This window comes from Lemur catta, unplaced genomic scaffold, assembly GCF_020740605.2.
Source record: "Lemur catta isolate mLemCat1 unplaced genomic scaffold, mLemCat1.pri scaffold_91_ctg1, whole genome shotgun sequence".
NCBI lineage: Eukaryota > Metazoa > Chordata > Mammalia > Primates > Lemuridae > Lemur > Lemur catta.
Genome location: NW_025423883.1, coordinates 201397 through 223411, shown reverse-complemented (window position 1 = coordinate 223411; position 22015 = coordinate 201397). Strand labels below are relative to the sequence as shown.

The 22015-nt window shown below is 55.7% G+C and overlaps 10 pseudogenes; all 10 read right to left on the bottom strand.

The window, feature by feature from the left end:
- Positions 1-194: 194 nt before the first annotated feature.
- LOC123630083 lies at positions 195-313 on the bottom strand (annotated as a pseudogene).
- Positions 314-1507: 1194 nt separating this feature from the next.
- On the bottom strand, positions 1508-1626 carry LOC123630093 (annotated as a pseudogene).
- A 3427-nt stretch (positions 1627-5053) lies between these two features.
- Positions 5054-5172, bottom strand: LOC123630081 (annotated as a pseudogene).
- A 1194-nt stretch (positions 5173-6366) lies between these two features.
- Positions 6367-6485, bottom strand: LOC123630092 (annotated as a pseudogene).
- Positions 6486-9912: 3427 nt separating this feature from the next.
- LOC123630080 lies at positions 9913-10031 on the bottom strand (annotated as a pseudogene).
- Positions 10032-11225: 1194 nt separating this feature from the next.
- Positions 11226-11344, bottom strand: LOC123630090 (annotated as a pseudogene).
- A 3427-nt stretch (positions 11345-14771) lies between these two features.
- Positions 14772-14890, bottom strand: LOC123630079 (annotated as a pseudogene).
- A 1195-nt stretch (positions 14891-16085) lies between these two features.
- On the bottom strand, positions 16086-16204 carry LOC123630089 (annotated as a pseudogene).
- A 3428-nt stretch (positions 16205-19632) lies between these two features.
- Positions 19633-19751, bottom strand: LOC123630078 (annotated as a pseudogene).
- A 1200-nt stretch (positions 19752-20951) lies between these two features.
- On the bottom strand, positions 20952-21073 carry LOC123630060 (annotated as a pseudogene).
- Positions 21074-22015: the final 942 nt, after the last annotated feature.

Here is a 22015-nt window from a genome sequence, read left to right as displayed (position 1 = left end):
CCTGCGGCAGGTGTGTGAGGGGCGACAGCCTCGGGGACTGAGCCTCCACATCTCCAATCTGACCCTGTCTCCAGGGGCCACGGGGCAGGGTCCGGGCCGGCCGGGGGCGGAGCCGGGCCGGGCGCGGAGGGCGAAGGCCCCCCCCTCCCCTTCCCAGCCCAGGGGGGCGGGACAGAAAAAGAAGCAGAGCAAAAAGCCTACGGCACCCGGGATTCCCAGGCGGTCTCCCATCCAAGTCCTAACCGGGCCCGACCCTGCTTAGCTTCCGAGGTGAGACGAGATCGGGCGCGTTCAGGGCGGTCTGGCCGTAGACGAGGGCGGCCGCCCCCGGACGCCTCAAGAGGCCGATCTGCTGCGACGCGTCCCTCCCTGCGCAGTCGGGTCCCTCCCGCCGCCCTGGCCCTTCGCTAGCCCACCTGCCCTTATCGGGGTGGGGGTGGGGGGCCAGGCGGAGCCTGACGGGTCTCGCGCGCGCACCCCCCCACCCCCACCCAAACCACGGACGCACCGCCGTCCCACACCCCGAGGAGCAGACCCACGGGCACGCGCGCAGGGACAGGCTTCCACGCGTGGGGGCGGAGGGCCGGAGCCGGAGAGTGCGCGAGAGAGGGCCCTCCGCCGGCCCACGCGAGGGCACGGTGGGGAGGGGCTTTGGGGCGGGGCCGGGAGGAGGAGGCAGGGCCGCGCCTGCCGCTGGTCCGTCACCCGGAGGTCCTGAAGATCTGCAGTGTCCCCCCCCCACCCCGCCACCCCACCCCCGTCTGGGGAGGACCGTTCTGCCCCGATTCCCCTCAGGGCCTGCGTGTGGCAGCAGCCCCCGCGCGGGGGCGGGGGGCTGCGCGGGGGGCCGGAGCCGGCTATCCTGTGGCCCGGTGGGGTGGGGTTTGGGGTGTGTAGCCAGGGGTCCAGGGGCCGGTGGGTGGTTTGGGTTTGGGTGCGTGCGCTCCGTGTGCTGTTGTGTGTCCTCTCTGCCCAGGGGGCCAGCGAGTCGCCCTGTGCGGCGCGCCGGTGTGTCTCTCGGAGCCCCGTCGGCGGCGAGGAGCCCGCCCGGCGTGAGGCCCGGGCCCGAGGCCCGGGTGTGCGGCGGAGAGAAAGTGCACGGTGGGCCGGGTGTCCGGGGGCCCAGGACACGGTTTGCCGCCCTGGGCTGTCCCGCGCCGGGTGTACGCGATGTCCCGGAGTGCGGGGCGGCGGGTGCGGGGTCCGGGGGAGAGGAGACCCGGCGGCACTTAGGGATCCCGCCGCCCGGCCCCGGCCCGGTGTGGGGCCCAGGGTTGGGGCTCCGCTGCCGGCCCAACGGAACGCCTGGGACGCTCTGCCGCTGCCGCCACCTGGCGGTGGTGCTGCAGCGGGGGAGAGGGGAGGAAGCCCCGGGCGGGGGCAGCGGGTCGCGCCGAGGGGGGGGAGGGGCCGGGGCCCGAGGGCGAAAGTGGGGGCGGGCGCAGAAGGCGAGGGGGGGCCCCCCCACCCCCGACCCCCCGGCGGGCGGGACAAAAGAAGAAGCAAAAGCCTACAGCACCCGGTATTCCCAGGCGGTCTCCCATCCAAGTACTAACCGGGCCCGACCCTGCTTAGCTTCCCAGACCAGACGAGATCGGGCACGTTCAGGGTGCTATGGCCCTAGACGGCAGCGGCCGTCCCCGGACGCCTCGAGAGGCCCAGCTGCTACGCGGCCCTCCCGGCCCAGCGCCCCCCACCCGACCCCGCGCCCTCCTGCTGCCCAGTAGCCTTCAGAGCCTCGCTCCCTAGCTGCTACATACACACCAAACACTCAACACTTTGCCACAAACACATACACCTATGACAACAAAAATCAAGCACTCAATAGCACATCTATTCAAAGCACGGAGGACACAAACGGGAGGACAACGTGTGACTTGTCAGATTCTACAGACGTCAGGAGCCCACATGAAGGCTCAGGGAAATATTCCAAAGGAGTGTGACGTGGCTCACAGCTCCTTGGACATGAGCAGACTGGCTTCGGCGGACGGCAGCTCTTACATTTTCACAGTGGAGCAGCCGGAAAAGTAGAAAGTTCCTTCCTCGCCTTTCCTACTTCATGCAGTGGGAACCAGTCCACGGTTCTATGGTGCATGGCTACGATTATTCTGTGGGATCCTGCAAAGAAGAAATGCTGTTGGCGTCTTTGGGGACTGGGAATTTGGGTGTGAGAGGAAGAGGTGAAATCGATCAAGTCATGTAAAAAAACTCTCAGTTCTCAGTTTGAACTTGGATTATCAGTGTAAACTCAATGTGTTTTCCTGTATTTTTTTTTTCTTTTCTTCCTTTATTTTTTTTTTTTTTCCCCATGGAAAGTGCCGAGACATAGGTGCGAACTCAACAGTAGGGCATTTCACCAGCATCTAGATCGTGGTCTCTGCCAACCATCGTTACTAAACGGTCCTAAGACTTACTGGAGACATAGGCTGACTTGAAGTCTGGGGCGGGAAACGGACGCTTCTTATCCTGGGAAGCGTGGATGCTATGATATCCAACAGGACGAGGGTCACGTCAAAAGACACAGGAACCAGAATGAGTAGACTCCCGATTGCCAGACACCGGACGGTTTGATCGCCAGTAAGTCTAATAATTGCAAGATATTGAAACACATTAAATACGTTTAAATCCGCGATGAAACCCCTCACAATGCAAAAATAACTCGGGTCACTGCGGACAGCGGTAGGAAACAAAGGGAAACGGTGACAACCGGGGCTGCCCCCGACTAGTCGCGATGTATGGACACTCTTTCAAAAGACATCTCAACCCCTCACAAGGTATGGACTGTATTTGGACTCGATTCAAAGAAACTGGAATGAGCGTGTGTGTCTCAGGGAAACGCAAACATTGAGTACTTGGTGTTATCTCTAACACGGTGAAATTTTTACATGGAATAATGTGGCTGTGAGTACACTGAAAGAGGGAAGAAAGCCTCTACCTTTGATAGAAACATATTGACTTTTTATCGATGGAGGGATATTATTAAGGGGATCATGAACTTAAGGTAGGAGGGGTATAAAGGAAACAAGATCTGGCCAGGGGTTGGTGATTTCTTGAGTCAGAGGAGTGCGAGAGTATTCTACTATTCTTTCCGATTTTGCTTCTATTTCAAATTTTCCATAATGAAACGTTTCCAAGGATACCATGAACAGGGTCAAAAACAAGCTGCAAACAGGACAAGGTATCTGTTGCACATATAATTGGCAAAATATTACTGTTACAGGATATCTACGTTTAATATGCTTAATACGCCTTTGGCCCCGTGTCCTCATTATTAGTCAAGGAAATACAGAATAAAAAATGAAGCCAGATATAGTTTCCAACTCACCAGATTGAGGAAACTTAAGAAACTGATCACTGTGTTGGCTTTGAGGAAAACTCTTGCACACACCCTGCTGATATGGGAGGCGAAATTATAGAACCATTTGGAAAGCAATGTAGCATAAATGGATATGAATAAACGCTGGCATAATTCAGGAGCAAGCATATTCTCTGAGTAGCACGTACCAGAGAGAAGATAGGGCACATGTGACCAGGAAGCATCTAGGGTAATCCTCACGGGAGCCCCTTGTACACGGACCTAGTCAAAGATCGCATAAAGATACTTCGACTGATTCGTGCAGTGCCATTCTCTAGCAGCGCTGATGAACTGCAGCTTCCTGTGTAAGCGAGGAGTATTCTCCAAACAGAAGGTTTCCCCTGGCACACAAGTTGCCCAGAAGGAATCCAGAATGGTTCCACATGTATTCTATAAACTGTGAAATTAACAAACTACCTCAATGAGATAGTCCTATAACAGAGAGCAAAAACTTTCAAAGGAAAAGCAAGGAAAAGGATGACAGTCGAGATGGGATTTGTTTGGGAGAAGCGTTTTTGTGGTTCCACGCCTTGGGACAAAGATACACAGCGGCTTCCCACATATGCATCAACTCCCATTTTTATAAGGTGAGTGGAGGGGTTTTGGTACGGTTAATTCGATTTAATATAATAGTCATAATGATAATCATGATCATGATCATCATTCTTTAACATATCCCTTTCCCAAATTAAAAGAAAAAGAGAAAGAAGCAGATAGTAAGTTTCTAGTTATAAACCCTGTTTAAATGGGATTATTTATTAATGTGGGGGAAATGATTAGTTTGGGGACTCTGTGTCCGTCTATCGAGGACTACGGGGTAGCCTCTCCATCGATTGGAGCCATCATGTACGTTTTTGCTAAGTTTTCCATCTAAGTTGGCACCTTTGCCCCGTAGGTGCTGTGTGGATTTTCTGTGACTTTGAATGTTATCCTTTTCAAGAATTGCATTCATTATTGTGTATTTGCGAGGAAATAAGAAATATCGAAACTATCGATCGAATGTTGATTTCATCTAGAGCTATCTTGCTGGACTCACCTAGGATTTCTACAGGTCTCCCGCGCATAGGGGCAAACATTCTCTTTTGAGAACCGTAGGAGGTGAGGAAAATGAAGAAAGGTGATTTTCCTTTCCCATATATTGTTAGTGTTTTCCCTTGTTGTAGTATGTTTTTGGAGCGTCTCTTGCAGTATCGAACAGAAGGATTTCCTATCGACACCCTGGTCTTGCTCGTGACTGTCCAAAGAATGCTTCTACTTCTTAATCCTTCAGAATATGTTCTAAAGATTTAGACGTTTGAAAAGTGTTTCTAGATGTCTTCGCCTCTGGATTCCTGAATTATGTTACCGTGAACGAATAGCCAGCTGTTTAGATTCTCTTCTTCTGCATATGTGGATAGGGTCCAATTTTTCCTGTCCTAGGGTGGTAACGTGGTCATCTCCTTGGACAACTTTAGACTGTGTCCTGAATTCAGAGCCGGTCGGTCAGAAGTTCCGGAGGCCCGGACCTGCGGCAGGTGTGTGAGGGGCGACAGCCTCGGGGACTGAGCCTCCACATCTCCAATCTGACCCTGTCTCCAGGGGCCACGGGGCAGGGTCCGGGCCGGCCGGGGGCGGAGCCGGGCCGGGCGCGGAGGGCGAAGGCCCCCCCCTCCCCTTCCCAGCCCAGGGGGGCGGGACAGAAAAAGAAGCAGAGCAAAAAGCCTACGGCACCCGGGATTCCCAGGCGGTCTCCCATCCAAGTCCTAACCGGGCCCGACCCTGCTTAGCTTCCGAGGTGAGACGAGATCGGGCGCGTTCAGGGCGGTCTGGCCGTAGACGAGGGCGGCCGCCCCCGGACGCCTCAAGAGGCCGATCTGCTGCGACGCGTCCCTCCCTGCGCAGTCGGGTCCCTCCCGCCGCCCTGGCCCTTCGCTAGCCCACCTGCCCTTATCGGGGTGGGGGTGGGGGGCCAGGCGGAGCCTGACGGGTCTCGCGCGCGCACCCCCCCACCCCCACCCAAACCACGGACGCACCGCCGTCCCACACCCCGAGGAGCAGACCCACGGGCACGCGCGCAGGGACAGGCTTCCACGCGTGGGGGCGGAGGGCCGGAGCCGGAGAGTGCGCGAGAGAGGGCCCTCCGCCGGCCCACGCGAGGGCACGGTGGGGAGGGGCTTTGGGGCGGGGCCGGGAGGAGGAGGCAGGGCCGCGCCTGCCGCTGGTCCGTCACCCGGAGGTCCTGAAGATCTGCAGTGTCCCCCCCCCACCCCGCCACCCCACCCCCGTCTGGGGAGGACCGTTCTGCCCCGATTCCCCTCAGGGCCTGCGTGTGGCAGCAGCCCCCGCGCGGGGGCGGGGGGCTGCGCGGGGGGCCGGAGCCGGCTATCCTGTGGCCCGGTGGGGTGGGGTTTGGGGTGTGTAGCCAGGGGTCCAGGGGCCGGTGGGTGGTTTGGGTTTGGGTGCGTGCGCTCCGTGTGCTGTTGTGTGTCCTCTCTGCCCAGGGGGCCAGCGAGTCGCCCTGTGCGGCGCGCCGGTGTGTCTCTCGGAGCCCCGTCGGCGGCGAGGAGCCCGCCCGGCGTGAGGCCCGGGCCCGAGGCCCGGGTGTGCGGCGGAGAGAAAGTGCACGGTGGGCCGGGTGTCCGGGGGCCCAGGACACGGTTTGCCGCCCTGGGCTGTCCCGCGCCGGGTGTACGCGATGTCCCGGAGTGCGGGGCGGCGGGTGCGGGGTCCGGGGGAGAGGAGACCCGGCGGCACTTAGGGATCCCGCCGCCCGGCCCCGGCCCGGTGTGGGGCCCAGGGTTGGGGCTCCGCTGCCGGCCCAACGGAACGCCTGGGACGCTCTGCCGCTGCCGCCACCTGGCGGTGGTGCTGCAGCGGGGGAGAGGGGAGGAAGCCCCGGGCGGGGGCAGCGGGTCGCGCCGAGGGGGGGGAGGGGCCGGGGCCCGAGGGCGAAAGTGGGGGCGGGCGCAGAAGGCGAGGGGGGGCCCCCCCACCCCCGACCCCCCGGCGGGCGGGACAAAAGAAGAAGCAAAAGCCTACAGCACCCGGTATTCCCAGGCGGTCTCCCATCCAAGTACTAACCGGGCCCGACCCTGCTTAGCTTCCCAGACCAGACGAGATCGGGCACGTTCAGGGTGCTATGGCCCTAGACGGCAGCGGCCGTCCCCGGACGCCTCGAGAGGCCCAGCTGCTACGCGGCCCTCCCGGCCCAGCGCCCCCCACCCGACCCCGCGCCCTCCTGCTGCCCAGTAGCCTTCAGAGCCTCGCTCCCTAGCTGCTACATACACACCAAACACTCAACACTTTGCCACAAACACATACACCTATGACAACAAAAATCAAGCACTCAATAGCACATCTATTCAAAGCACGGAGGACACAAACGGGAGGACAACGTGTGACTTGTCAGATTCTACAGACGTCAGGAGCCCACATGAAGGCTCAGGGAAATATTCCAAAGGAGTGTGACGTGGCTCACAGCTCCTTGGACATGAGCAGACTGGCTTCGGCGGACGGCAGCTCTTACATTTTCACAGTGGAGCAGCCGGAAAAGTAGAAAGTTCCTTCCTCGCCTTTCCTACTTCATGCAGTGGGAACCAGTCCACGGTTCTATGGTGCATGGCTACGATTATTCTGTGGGATCCTGCAAAGAAGAAATGCTGTTGGCGTCTTTGGGGACTGGGAATTTGGGTGTGAGAGGAAGAGGTGAAATCGATCAAGTCATGTAAAAAAACTCTCAGTTCTCAGTTTGAACTTGGATTATCAGTGTAAACTCAATGTGTTTTCCTGTATTTTTTTTTTCTTTTCTTCCTTTATTTTTTTTTTTTTTCCCCATGGAAAGTGCCGAGACATAGGTGCGAACTCAACAGTAGGGCATTTCACCAGCATCTAGATCGTGGTCTCTGCCAACCATCGTTACTAAACGGTCCTAAGACTTACTGGAGACATAGGCTGACTTGAAGTCTGGGGCGGGAAACGGACGCTTCTTATCCTGGGAAGCGTGGATGCTATGATATCCAACAGGACGAGGGTCACGTCAAAAGACACAGGAACCAGAATGAGTAGACTCCCGATTGCCAGACACCGGACGGTTTGATCGCCAGTAAGTCTAATAATTGCAAGATATTGAAACACATTAAATACGTTTAAATCCGCGATGAAACCCCTCACAATGCAAAAATAACTCGGGTCACTGCGGACAGCGGTAGGAAACAAAGGGAAACGGTGACAACCGGGGCTGCCCCCGACTAGTCGCGATGTATGGACACTCTTTCAAAAGACATCTCAACCCCTCACAAGGTATGGACTGTATTTGGACTCGATTCAAAGAAACTGGAATGAGCGTGTGTGTCTCAGGGAAACGCAAACATTGAGTACTTGGTGTTATCTCTAACACGGTGAAATTTTTACATGGAATAATGTGGCTGTGAGTACACTGAAAGAGGGAAGAAAGCCTCTACCTTTGATAGAAACATATTGACTTTTTATCGATGGAGGGATATTATTAAGGGGATCATGAACTTAAGGTAGGAGGGGTATAAAGGAAACAAGATCTGGCCAGGGGTTGGTGATTTCTTGAGTCAGAGGAGTGCGAGAGTATTCTACTATTCTTTCCGATTTTGCTTCTATTTCAAATTTTCCATAATGAAACGTTTCCAAGGATACCATGAACAGGGTCAAAAACAAGCTGCAAACAGGACAAGGTATCTGTTGCACATATAATTGGCAAAATATTACTGTTACAGGATATCTACGTTTAATATGCTTAATACGCCTTTGGCCCCGTGTCCTCATTATTAGTCAAGGAAATACAGAATAAAAAATGAAGCCAGATATAGTTTCCAACTCACCAGATTGAGGAAACTTAAGAAACTGATCACTGTGTTGGCTTTGAGGAAAACTCTTGCACACACCCTGCTGATATGGGAGGCGAAATTATAGAACCATTTGGAAAGCAATGTAGCATAAATGGATATGAATAAACGCTGGCATAATTCAGGAGCAAGCATATTCTCTGAGTAGCACGTACCAGAGAGAAGATAGGGCACATGTGACCAGGAAGCATCTAGGGTAATCCTCACGGGAGCCCCTTGTACACGGACCTAGTCAAAGATCGCATAAAGATACTTCGACTGATTCGTGCAGTGCCATTCTCTAGCAGCGCTGATGAACTGCAGCTTCCTGTGTAAGCGAGGAGTATTCTCCAAACAGAAGGTTTCCCCTGGCACACAAGTTGCCCAGAAGGAATCCAGAATGGTTCCACATGTATTCTATAAACTGTGAAATTAACAAACTACCTCAATGAGATAGTCCTATAACAGAGAGCAAAAACTTTCAAAGGAAAAGCAAGGAAAAGGATGACAGTCGAGATGGGATTTGTTTGGGAGAAGCGTTTTTGTGGTTCCACGCCTTGGGACAAAGATACACAGCGGCTTCCCACATATGCATCAACTCCCATTTTTATAAGGTGAGTGGAGGGGTTTTGGTACGGTTAATTCGATTTAATATAATAGTCATAATGATAATCATGATCATGATCATCATTCTTTAACATATCCCTTTCCCAAATTAAAAGAAAAAGAGAAAGAAGCAGATAGTAAGTTTCTAGTTATAAACCCTGTTTAAATGGGATTATTTATTAATGTGGGGGAAATGATTAGTTTGGGGACTCTGTGTCCGTCTATCGAGGACTACGGGGTAGCCTCTCCATCGATTGGAGCCATCATGTACGTTTTTGCTAAGTTTTCCATCTAAGTTGGCACCTTTGCCCCGTAGGTGCTGTGTGGATTTTCTGTGACTTTGAATGTTATCCTTTTCAAGAATTGCATTCATTATTGTGTATTTGCGAGGAAATAAGAAATATCGAAACTATCGATCGAATGTTGATTTCATCTAGAGCTATCTTGCTGGACTCACCTAGGATTTCTACAGGTCTCCCGCGCATAGGGGCAAACATTCTCTTTTGAGAACCGTAGGAGGTGAGGAAAATGAAGAAAGGTGATTTTCCTTTCCCATATATTGTTAGTGTTTTCCCTTGTTGTAGTATGTTTTTGGAGCGTCTCTTGCAGTATCGAACAGAAGGATTTCCTATCGACACCCTGGTCTTGCTCGTGACTGTCCAAAGAATGCTTCTACTTCTTAATCCTTCAGAATATGTTCTAAAGATTTAGACGTTTGAAAAGTGTTTCTAGATGTCTTCGCCTCTGGATTCCTGAATTATGTTACCGTGAACGAATAGCCAGCTGTTTAGATTCTCTTCTTCTGCATATGTGGATAGGGTCCAATTTTTCCTGTCCTAGGGTGGTAACGTGGTCATCTCCTTGGACAACTTTAGACTGTGTCCTGAATTCAGAGCCGGTCGGTCAGAAGTTCCGGAGGCCCGGACCTGCGGCAGGTGTGTGAGGGGCGACAGCCTCGGGGACTGAGCCTCCACATCTCCAATCTGACCCTGTCTCCAGGGGCCACGGGGCAGGGTCCGGGCCGGCCGGGGGCGGAGCCGGGCCGGGCGCGGAGGGCGAAGGCCCCCCCCTCCCCTTCCCAGCCCAGGGGGGCGGGACAGAAAAAGAAGCAGAGCAAAAAGCCTACGGCACCCGGGATTCCCAGGCGGTCTCCCATCCAAGTCCTAACCGGGCCCGACCCTGCTTAGCTTCCGAGGTGAGACGAGATCGGGCGCGTTCAGGGCGGTCTGGCCGTAGACGAGGGCGGCCGCCCCCGGACGCCTCAAGAGGCCGATCTGCTGCGACGCGTCCCTCCCTGCGCAGTCGGGTCCCTCCCGCCGCCCTGGCCCTTCGCTAGCCCACCTGCCCTTATCGGGGTGGGGGTGGGGGGCCAGGCGGAGCCTGACGGGTCTCGCGCGCGCACCCCCCCACCCCCACCCAAACCACGGACGCACCGCCGTCCCACACCCCGAGGAGCAGACCCACGGGCACGCGCGCAGGGACAGGCTTCCACGCGTGGGGGCGGAGGGCCGGAGCCGGAGAGTGCGCGAGAGAGGGCCCTCCGCCGGCCCACGCGAGGGCACGGTGGGGAGGGGCTTTGGGGCGGGGCCGGGAGGAGGAGGCAGGGCCGCGCCTGCCGCTGGTCCGTCACCCGGAGGTCCTGAAGATCTGCAGTGTCCCCCCCCCACCCCGCCACCCCACCCCCGTCTGGGGAGGACCGTTCTGCCCCGATTCCCCTCAGGGCCTGCGTGTGGCAGCAGCCCCCGCGCGGGGGCGGGGGGCTGCGCGGGGGGCCGGAGCCGGCTATCCTGTGGCCCGGTGGGGTGGGGTTTGGGGTGTGTAGCCAGGGGTCCAGGGGCCGGTGGGTGGTTTGGGTTTGGGTGCGTGCGCTCCGTGTGCTGTTGTGTGTCCTCTCTGCCCAGGGGGCCAGCGAGTCGCCCTGTGCGGCGCGCCGGTGTGTCTCTCGGAGCCCCGTCGGCGGCGAGGAGCCCGCCCGGCGTGAGGCCCGGGCCCGAGGCCCGGGTGTGCGGCGGAGAGAAAGTGCACGGTGGGCCGGGTGTCCGGGGGCCCAGGACACGGTTTGCCGCCCTGGGCTGTCCCGCGCCGGGTGTACGCGATGTCCCGGAGTGCGGGGCGGCGGGTGCGGGGTCCGGGGGAGAGGAGACCCGGCGGCACTTAGGGATCCCGCCGCCCGGCCCCGGCCCGGTGTGGGGCCCAGGGTTGGGGCTCCGCTGCCGGCCCAACGGAACGCCTGGGACGCTCTGCCGCTGCCGCCACCTGGCGGTGGTGCTGCAGCGGGGGAGAGGGGAGGAAGCCCCGGGCGGGGGCAGCGGGTCGCGCCGAGGGGGGGGAGGGGCCGGGGCCCGAGGGCGAAAGTGGGGGCGGGCGCAGAAGGCGAGGGGGGGCCCCCCCACCCCCGACCCCCCGGCGGGCGGGACAAAAGAAGAAGCAAAAGCCTACAGCACCCGGTATTCCCAGGCGGTCTCCCATCCAAGTACTAACCGGGCCCGACCCTGCTTAGCTTCCCAGACCAGACGAGATCGGGCACGTTCAGGGTGCTATGGCCCTAGACGGCAGCGGCCGTCCCCGGACGCCTCGAGAGGCCCAGCTGCTACGCGGCCCTCCCGGCCCAGCGCCCCCCACCCGACCCCGCGCCCTCCTGCTGCCCAGTAGCCTTCAGAGCCTCGCTCCCTAGCTGCTACATACACACCAAACACTCAACACTTTGCCACAAACACATACACCTATGACAACAAAAATCAAGCACTCAATAGCACATCTATTCAAAGCACGGAGGACACAAACGGGAGGACAACGTGTGACTTGTCAGATTCTACAGACGTCAGGAGCCCACATGAAGGCTCAGGGAAATATTCCAAAGGAGTGTGACGTGGCTCACAGCTCCTTGGACATGAGCAGACTGGCTTCGGCGGACGGCAGCTCTTACATTTTCACAGTGGAGCAGCCGGAAAAGTAGAAAGTTCCTTCCTCGCCTTTCCTACTTCATGCAGTGGGAACCAGTCCACGGTTCTATGGTGCATGGCTACGATTATTCTGTGGGATCCTGCAAAGAAGAAATGCTGTTGGCGTCTTTGGGGACTGGGAATTTGGGTGTGAGAGGAAGAGGTGAAATCGATCAAGTCATGTAAAAAAACTCTCAGTTCTCAGTTTGAACTTGGATTATCAGTGTAAACTCAATGTGTTTTCCTGTATTTTTTTTTTCTTTTCTTCCTTTATTTTTTTTTTTTTTCCCCATGGAAAGTGCCGAGACATAGGTGCGAACTCAACAGTAGGGCATTTCACCAGCATCTAGATCGTGGTCTCTGCCAACCATCGTTACTAAACGGTCCTAAGACTTACTGGAGACATAGGCTGACTTGAAGTCTGGGGCGGGAAACGGACGCTTCTTATCCTGGGAAGCGTGGATGCTATGATATCCAACAGGACGAGGGTCACGTCAAAAGACACAGGAACCAGAATGAGTAGACTCCCGATTGCCAGACACCGGACGGTTTGATCGCCAGTAAGTCTAATAATTGCAAGATATTGAAACACATTAAATACGTTTAAATCCGCGATGAAACCCCTCACAATGCAAAAATAACTCGGGTCACTGCGGACAGCGGTAGGAAACAAAGGGAAACGGTGACAACCGGGGCTGCCCCCGACTAGTCGCGATGTATGGACACTCTTTCAAAAGACATCTCAACCCCTCACAAGGTATGGACTGTATTTGGACTCGATTCAAAGAAACTGGAATGAGCGTGTGTGTCTCAGGGAAACGCAAACATTGAGTACTTGGTGTTATCTCTAACACGGTGAAATTTTTACATGGAATAATGTGGCTGTGAGTACACTGAAAGAGGGAAGAAAGCCTCTACCTTTGATAGAAACATATTGACTTTTTATCGATGGAGGGATATTATTAAGGGGATCATGAACTTAAGGTAGGAGGGGTATAAAGGAAACAAGATCTGGCCAGGGGTTGGTGATTTCTTGAGTCAGAGGAGTGCGAGAGTATTCTACTATTCTTTCCGATTTTGCTTCTATTTCAAATTTTCCATAATGAAACGTTTCCAAGGATACCATGAACAGGGTCAAAAACAAGCTGCAAACAGGACAAGGTATCTGTTGCACATATAATTGGCAAAATATTACTGTTACAGGATATCTACGTTTAATATGCTTAATACGCCTTTGGCCCCGTGTCCTCATTATTAGTCAAGGAAATACAGAATAAAAAATGAAGCCAGATATAGTTTCCAACTCACCAGATTGAGGAAACTTAAGAAACTGATCACTGTGTTGGCTTTGAGGAAAACTCTTGCACACACCCTGCTGATATGGGAGGCGAAATTATAGAACCATTTGGAAAGCAATGTAGCATAAATGGATATGAATAAACGCTGGCATAATTCAGGAGCAAGCATATTCTCTGAGTAGCACGTACCAGAGAGAAGATAGGGCACATGTGACCAGGAAGCATCTAGGGTAATCCTCACGGGAGCCCCTTGTACACGGACCTAGTCAAAGATCGCATAAAGATACTTCGACTGATTCGTGCAGTGCCATTCTCTAGCAGCGCTGATGAACTGCAGCTTCCTGTGTAAGCGAGGAGTATTCTCCAAACAGAAGGTTTCCCCTGGCACACAAGTTGCCCAGAAGGAATCCAGAATGGTTCCACATGTATTCTATAAACTGTGAAATTAACAAACTACCTCAATGAGATAGTCCTATAACAGAGAGCAAAAACTTTCAAAGGAAAAGCAAGGAAAAGGATGACAGTCGAGATGGGATTTGTTTGGGAGAAGCGTTTTTGTGGTTCCACGCCTTGGGACAAAGATACACAGCGGCTTCCCACATATGCATCAACTCCCATTTTTATAAGGTGAGTGGAGGGGTTTTGGTACGGTTAATTCGATTTAATATAATAGTCATAATGATAATCATGATCATGATCATCATTCTTTAACATATCCCTTTCCCAAATTAAAAGAAAAAGAGAAAGAAGCAGATAGTAAGTTTCTAGTTATAAACCCTGTTTAAATGGGATTATTTATTAATGTGGGGGAAATGATTAGTTTGGGGACTCTGTGTCCGTCTATCGAGGACTACGGGGTAGCCTCTCCATCGATTGGAGCCATCATGTACGTTTTTGCTAAGTTTTCCATCTAAGTTGGCACCTTTGCCCCGTAGGTGCTGTGTGGATTTTCTGTGACTTTGAATGTTATCCTTTTCAAGAATTGCATTCATTATTGTGTATTTGCGAGGAAATAAGAAATATCGAAACTATCGATCGAATGTTGATTTCATCTAGAGCTATCTTGCTGGACTCACCTAGGATTTCTACAGGTCTCCCGCGCATAGGGGCAAACATTCTCTTTTGAGAACCGTAGGAGGTGAGGAAAATGAAGAAAGGTGATTTTCCTTTCCCATATATTGTTAGTGTTTTCCCTTGTTGTAGTATGTTTTTGGAGCGTCTCTTGCAGTATCGAACAGAAGGATTTCCTATCGACACCCTGGTCTTGCTCGTGACTGTCCAAAGAATGCTTCTACTTCTTAATCCTTCAGAATATGTTCTAAAGATTTAGACGTTTGAAAAGTGTTTCTAGATGTCTTCGCCTCTGGATTCCTGAATTATGTTACCGTGAACGAATAGCCAGCTGTTTAGATTCTCTTCTTCTGCATATGTGGATAGGGTCCAATTTTTCCTGTCCTAGGGTGGTAACGTGGTCATCTCCTTGGACAACTTTAGACTGTGTCCTGAATTCAGAGCCGGTCGGTCAGAAGTTCCGGAGGCCCGGACCTGCGGCAGGTGTGTGAGGGGCGACAGCCTCGGGGACTGAGCCTCCACATCTCCAATCTGACCCTGTCTCCAGGGGCCACGGGGCAGGGTCCGGGCCGGCCGGGGGCGGAGCCGGGCCGGGCGCGGAGGGCGAAGGCCCCCCCCTCCCCTTCCCAGCCCAGGGGGGCGGGACAGAAAAAGAAGCAGAGCAAAAAGCCTACGGCACCCGGGATTCCCAGGCGGTCTCCCATCCAAGTCCTAACCGGGCCCGACCCTGCTTAGCTTCCGAGGTGAGACGAGATCGGGCGCGTTCAGGGCGGTCTGGCCGTAGACGAGGGCGGCCGCCCCCGGACGCCTCAAGAGGCCGATCTGCTGCGACGCGTCCCTCCCTGCGCAGTCGGGTCCCTCCCGCCGCCCTGGCCCTTCGCTAGCCCACCTGCCCTTATCGGGGTGGGGGTGGGGGGCCAGGCGGAGCCTGACGGGTCTCGCGCGCGCACCCCCCCACCCCCACCCAAACCACGGACGCACCGCCGTCCCACACCCCGAGGAGCAGACCCACGGGCACGCGCGCAGGGACAGGCTTCCACGCGTGGGGGCGGAGGGCCGGAGCCGGAGAGTGCGCGAGAGAGGGCCCTCCGCCGGCCCACGCGAGGGCACGGTGGGGAGGGGCTTTGGGGCGGGGCCGGGAGGAGGAGGCAGGGCCGCGCCTGCCGCTGGTCCGTCACCCGGAGGTCCTGAAGATCTGCAGTGTCCCCCCCCCCACCCCGCCACCCCACCCCCGTCTGGGGAGGACCGTTCTGCCCCGATTCCCCTCAGGGCCTGCGTGTGGCAGCAGCCCCCGCGCGGGGGCGGGGGGCTGCGCGGGGGGCCGGAGCCGGCTATCCTGTGGCCCGGTGGGGTGGGGTTTGGGGTGTGTAGCCAGGGGTCCAGGGGCCGGTGGGTGGTTTGGGTTTGGGTGCGTGCGCTCCGTGTGCTGTTGTGTGTCCTCTCTGCCCAGGGGGCCAGCGAGTCGCCCTGTGCGGCGCGCCGGTGTGTCTCTCGGAGCCCCGTCGGCGGCGAGGAGCCCGCCCGGCGTGAGGCCCGGGCCCGAGGCCCGGGTGTGCGGCGGAGAGAAAGTGCACGGTGGGCCGGGTGTCCGGGGGCCCAGGACACGGTTTGCCGCCCTGGGCTGTCCCGCGCCGGGTGTACGCGATGTCCCGGAGTGCGGGGCGGCGGGTGCGGGGTCCGGGGGAGAGGAGACCCGGCGGCACTTAGGGATCCCGCCGCCCGGCCCCGGCCCGGTGTGGGGCCCAGGGTTGGGGCTCCGCTGCCGGCCCAACGGAACGCCTGGGACGCTCTGCCGCTGCCGCCACCTGGCGGTGGTGCTGCAGCGGGGGAGAGGGGAGGAAGCCCCGGGCGGGGGCAGCGGGTCGCGCCGAGGGGGGGGAGGGGCCGGGGCCCGAGGGCGAAAGTGGGGGCGGGCGCAGAAGGCGAGGGGGGGCCCCCCCACCCCCGACCCCCCGGCGGGCGGGACAAAAGAAGAAGCAAAAGCCTACAGCACCCGGTATTCCCAGGCGGTCTCCCATCCAAGTACTAACCGGGCCCGACCCTGCTTAGCTTCCCAGACCAGACGAGATCGGGCACGTTCAGGGTGCTATGGCCCTAGACGGCAGCGGCCGTCCCCGGACGCCTCGAGAGGCCCAGCTGCTACGCGGCCCTCCCGGCCCAGCGCCCCCCACCCGACCCCGCGCCCTCCTGCTGCCCAGTAGCCTTCAGAGCCTCGCTCTCTAGCTGCTACATACACACCAAACACTCAACACTTTGCCACAAACACATACACCTATGACAACAAAAATCAAGCACTCAATAGCACATCTATTCAAAGCACGGAGGACACAAACGGGAGGACAACGTGTGACTTGTCAGATTCTACAGACGTCAGGAGCCCACATGAAGGCTCAGGGAAATATTCCAAAGGAGTGTGACGTGGCTCACAGCTCCTTGGACATGAGCAGACTGGCTTCGGCGGACGGCAGCTCTTACATTTTCACAGTGGAGCAGCCGGAAAAGTAGAAAGTTCCTTCCTCGCCTTTCCTACTTCATGCAGTGGGAACCAGTCCACGGTTCTATGGTGCATGGCTACGATTATTCTGTGGGATCCTGCAAAGAAGAAATGCTGTTGGCGTCTTTGGGGACTGGGAATTTGGGTGTGAGAGGAAGAGGTGAAATCGATCAAGTCATGTAAAAAAACTCTCAGTTCTCAGTTTGAACTTGGATTATCAGTGGAAACTCAATGTGTTTTCCTGTATTTTTTTTTTCTTTTCTTCCTTTATTTTTTTTTTTTTTTCCCCATGGAAAGTGCCGAGACATAGGTGCGAACTCAACAGTAGGGCATTTCACCAGCATCTAGATCGTGGTCTCTGCCAACCATCGTTACTAAACGGTCCTAAGACTTACTGGAGACATAGGCTGACTTGAAGTCTGGGGCGGGAAACGGACGCTTCTTATCCTGGGAAGCGTGGATGCTATGATATCCAACAGGACGAGGGTCACGTCAAAAGACACAGGAACCAGAATGAGTAGACTCCCGATTGCCAGACACCGGACGGTTTGATCGCCAGTAAGTCTAATAATTGCAAGATATTGAAACACATTAAATACGTTTAAATCCGCGATGAAACCCCTCACAATGCAAAAATAACTCGGGTCACTGCGGACAGCGGTAGGAAACAAAGGGAAACGGTGACAACCGGGGCTGCCCCCGACTAGTCGCGATGTATGGACACTCTTTCAAAAGACATCTCAACCCCTCACAAGGTATGGACTGTATTTGGACTCGATTCAAAGAAACTGGAATGAGCGTGTGTGTCTCAGGGAAACGCAAACATTGAGTACTTGGTGTTATCTCTAACACGGTGAAATTTTTACATGGAATAATGTGGCTGTGAGTACACTGAAAGAGGGAAGAAAGCCTCTACCTTTGATAGAAACATATTGACTTTTTATCGATGGAGGGATATTATTAAGGAGATCATGAACTTAAGGTAGGAGGGGTATAAAGGAAACAAGATCTGGCCAGGGGTTGGTGATTTCTTGAGTCAGAGGAGTGCGAGAGTATTCTACTATTCTTTCCGATTTTGCTTCTATTTCAAATTTTCCATAATGAAACGTTTCCAAGGATACCATGAACAGGGTCAAAAACAAGCTGCAAACAGGACAAGGTATCTGTTGCACATATAATTGGCAAAATATTACTGTTACAGGATATCTACGTTTAATATGCTTAATACGCCTTTGGCCCCGTGTCCTCATTATTAGTCAAGGAAATACAGAATAAAAAATGAAGCCAGATATAGTTTCCAACTCACCAGATTGAGGAAACTTAAGAAACTGATCACTGTGTTGGCTTTGAGGAAAACTCTTGCACACACCCTGCTGATATGGGAGGCGAAATTATAGAACCATTTGGAAAGCAATGTAGCATAAATGGATATGAATAAACGCTGGCATAATTCAGGAGCAAGCATATTCTCTGAGTAGCACGTACCAGAGAGAAGATAGGGCACATGTGACCAGGAAGCATCTAGGGTAATCCTCACGGGAGCCCCTTGTACACGGACCTAGTCAAAGATCGCATAAAGATACTTCGACTGATTCGTGCAGTGCCATTCTCTAGCAGCGCTGATGAACTGCAGCTTCCTGTGTAAGCGAGGAGTATTCTCCAAACAGAAGGTTTCCCCTGGCACACAAGTTGCCCAGAAGGAATCCAGAATGGTTCCACATGTATTCTATAAACTGTGAAATTAACAAACTACCTCAATGAGATAGTCCTATAACAGAGAGCAAAAACTTTCAAAGGAAAAGCAAGGAAAAGGATGACAGTCGAGATGGGATTTGTTTGGGAGAAGCGTTTTTGTGGTTCCACGCCTTGGGACAAAGATACACAGCGGCTTCCCACATATGCATCAACTCCCATTTTTATAAGGTGAGTGGAGGGGTTTTGGTACGGTTAATTCGATTTAATATAATAGTCATAATGATAATCATGATCATGATCATCATTCTTTAACATATCCCTTTCCCAAATTAAAAGAAAAAGAGAAAGAAGCAGATAGTAAGTTTCTAGTTATAAACCCTGTTTAAATGGGATTATTTATTAATGTGGGGGAAATGATTAGTTTGGGGACTCTGTGTCCATCTATCGAGGACTACGGGGTAGCCTCTCCATCGATTGGAGCCATCATGTACGTTTTTGCTAAGTTTTCCATCTAAGTTGGCACCTTTGCCCCGTAGGTGCTGTGTGGATTTTCTGTGACTTTGAATGTTATCCTTTTCAAGAATTGCATTCATTATTGTGTATTTGCGAGGAAATAAGAAATATCGAAACTATCGATCGAATGTTGATTTCATCTAGAGCTATCTTGCTGGACTCACCTAGGATTTCTACAGGTCTCCCGCGCATAGGGGCAAACATTCTCTTTTGAGAACCGTAGGAGGTGAGGAAAATGAAGAAAGGTGATTTTCCTTTCCCATATATTGTTAGTGTTTTCCCTTGTTGTAGTATGTTTTTGGAGCGTCTCTTGCAGTATCGAACAGAAGGATTTCCTATCGACACCCTGGTCTTGCTCGTGACTGTCCAAAGAATGCTTCTACTTCTTAATCCTTCAGAATATGTTCTAAAGATTTAGACGTTTGAAAAGTGTTTCTAGATGTCTTCGCCTCTGGATTCCTGAATTATGTTACCGTGAACGAATAGCCAGCTGTTTAGATTCTCTTCTTCTGCATATGTGGATAGGGTCCAATTTTTCCTGTCCTAGGGTGGTAACGTGGTCATCTCCTTGGACAACTTTAGACTGTGTCCTGAATTCAGAGCCGGTCGGTCAGAAGTTCCGGAGGCCCGGACCTGCGGCAGGTGTGTGAGGGGCGACAGCCTCGGGGACTGAGCCTCCACATCTCCAATCTGACCCTGTCTCCAGGGGCCACGGGGCAGGGTCCGGGCCGGCCGGGGGCGGAGCCGGGCCGGGCGCGGAGGGCGAAGGCCCCCCCCTCCCCTTCCCAGCCCAGGGGGGCGGGACAGAAAAAGAAGCAGAGCAAAAAGCCTACGGCACCCGGGATTCCCAGGCGGTCTCCCATCCAAGTCCTAACCGGGCCCGACCCTGCTTAGCTTCCGAGGTGAGACGAGATCGGGCGCGTTCAGGGCGGTCTGGCCGTAGACGAGGGCGGCCGCCCCCGGACGCCTCAAGAGGCCGATCTGCTGCGACGCGTCCCTCCCTGCGCAGTCGGGTCCCTCCCGCCGCCCTGGCCCTTCGCTAGCCCACCTGCCCTTATCGGGGTGGGGGTGGGGGGCCAGGCGGAGCCTGACGGGTCCTCGCGCGCGCACCCCCCCACCCCCCACCCAAACCACGGACGCACCGCCGTCCCACACCCCGAGGAGCAGACCCACGGGCACGCGCGCAGGGACAGGCTTCCACGCGTGGGGGCGGAGGGCCGGAGCCGGAGAGTGCGCGAGAGAGGGCCCTCCGCCGGCCCACGCGAGGGCACGGTGGGGAGGGGCTTTGGGGCGGGGCCGGGAGGAGGAGGCAGGGCCGCGCCTGCCGCTGGTCCGTCACCCGGAGGTCCTGAAGATCTGCAGTGTCCCCCCCCCACCCCGCCACCCCACCCCCCGTCTGGGGAGGACCGTTCTGCCCCGATTCCCCTCAGGGCCTGCGTGTGGCAGCAGCCCCCGCGCGGGGGCGGGGGGCTGCGCGGGGGGCCGGAGCCGGCTATCCTGTGGCCCGGTGGGGTGGGGTTTGGGGTGTGTAGCCAGGGGTCCAGGGGCCGGTGGGTGGTTTGGGTTTGGGTGCGTGCGCTCCGTGTGCTGTTGTGTGTCCTCTCTGCCCAGGGGGCCAGCGAGTCGCCCTGTGCGGCGCGCCGGTGTGTCTCTCGGAGCCCCGTCGGCGGCGAGGAGCCCGCCCGGCGTGAGGCCCGGGCCCGAGGCCCGGGTGTGCGGCGGAGAGAAAGTGCACGGTGGGCCGGGTGTCCGGGGGCCCAGGACACGGTTTGCCGCCCTGGGCTGTCCCCGCGCCGGGTGTACGCGATGTCCCGGAGTGCGGGGCGGCGGGTGCGGGGTCCGGGGGAGAGGAGACCCGGCGGCACTTAGGGATCCCGCCGCCCGGCCCCGGCCCGGTGTGGGGCCCAGGGTTGGGGCTCCGCTGCCGGCCCAACGGAACGCCTGGGACGCTCTGCCGCTGCCGCCACCTGGCGGTGGTGCTGCAGCGGGGGAGAGGGGAGGAAGCCCCGGGCGGGGGCAGCGGGTCGCGCCGAGGGGGGGGGAGGGGCCGGGGCCCGAGGGCGAAAGTGGGGCGGGCGCAGAAGGCGAGGGGGGGGCCCCCCCACCCCCGACCCCCCCGGCGGGCGGGACAAAAGAAGAAGCAAAAGCCTACAGCACCCCGGTATTCCCAGGCGGTCTCCCATCCAAGTACTAACCGGGCTCCCGACCCTGCTTAGCTTCCCAGACCAGACGAGATCGGGCACGTTCAGGGTGCTATGGCCCTAGACGGCAGCGGCCGTCCCCCGGACGCCTCGAGAGGCCCAGCTGCTACGCGGCCCTCCCGGCCCAGCGCCCCCCACCCGACCCCGCGCCCTCCTGCTGCCCAGTAGCCTTCAGAGCCTCGCTCTCTAGCTGCTACATACACACCAAACACTCAACACTTTGCCACAAACACATACACCTATGACAACAAAAATCAAGCACTCAATAGCACATCTATTCAAAGCACGGAGGACACAAACGGGAGGACAACGTGTGACTTGTCAGATTCTACAGACGTCAGGAGCCCACATGAAGGCTCAGGGAAATATTCCAAAGGAGTGTGACGTGGCTCACAGCTCCTTGGACATGAGCAGACTGGCTTCGGCGGACGGCAGCTCTTACATTTTCACAGTGGAGCAGCCGGAAAAGTAGAAAGTTCCTTCCTCGCCTTTCCTACTTCATGCAGTGGGAACCAGTCCACGGTTCTATGGTGCATGGCTACGATTATTCTGTGGGATCCTGCAAAGAAGAAATGCTGTTGGCGTCTTTGGGGACTGGGAATTTGGGTGTGAGAGGAAGAGGTGAAATCGATCAAGTCATGTAAAAAAACTCTCAGTTCTCAGTTTGAACTTGGATTATCAGTGTAAACTCAATGTGTTTTCCTGTATTTTTTTTTTCTTTCTTCCTTTATTTTTTTTTTTTTTTCCCCATGGAAAGTGCCGAGACATAGGTGCGAACTCAACAGTAGGGCATTTCACCAGCATCTAGATCGTGGTCTCTGCCAACCATCGTTACTAAACGGTCCTAAGACTTACTGGAGACATAGGCTGACTTGAAGTCTGGGGCGGGAAACGGACGCTTCTTATCCTGGGAAGCGTGGATGCTATGATATCCAACAGGACGAGGGTCACGTCAAAAGACACAGGAACCAGAATGAGTAGACTCCCGATTGCCAGACACCGGACGGT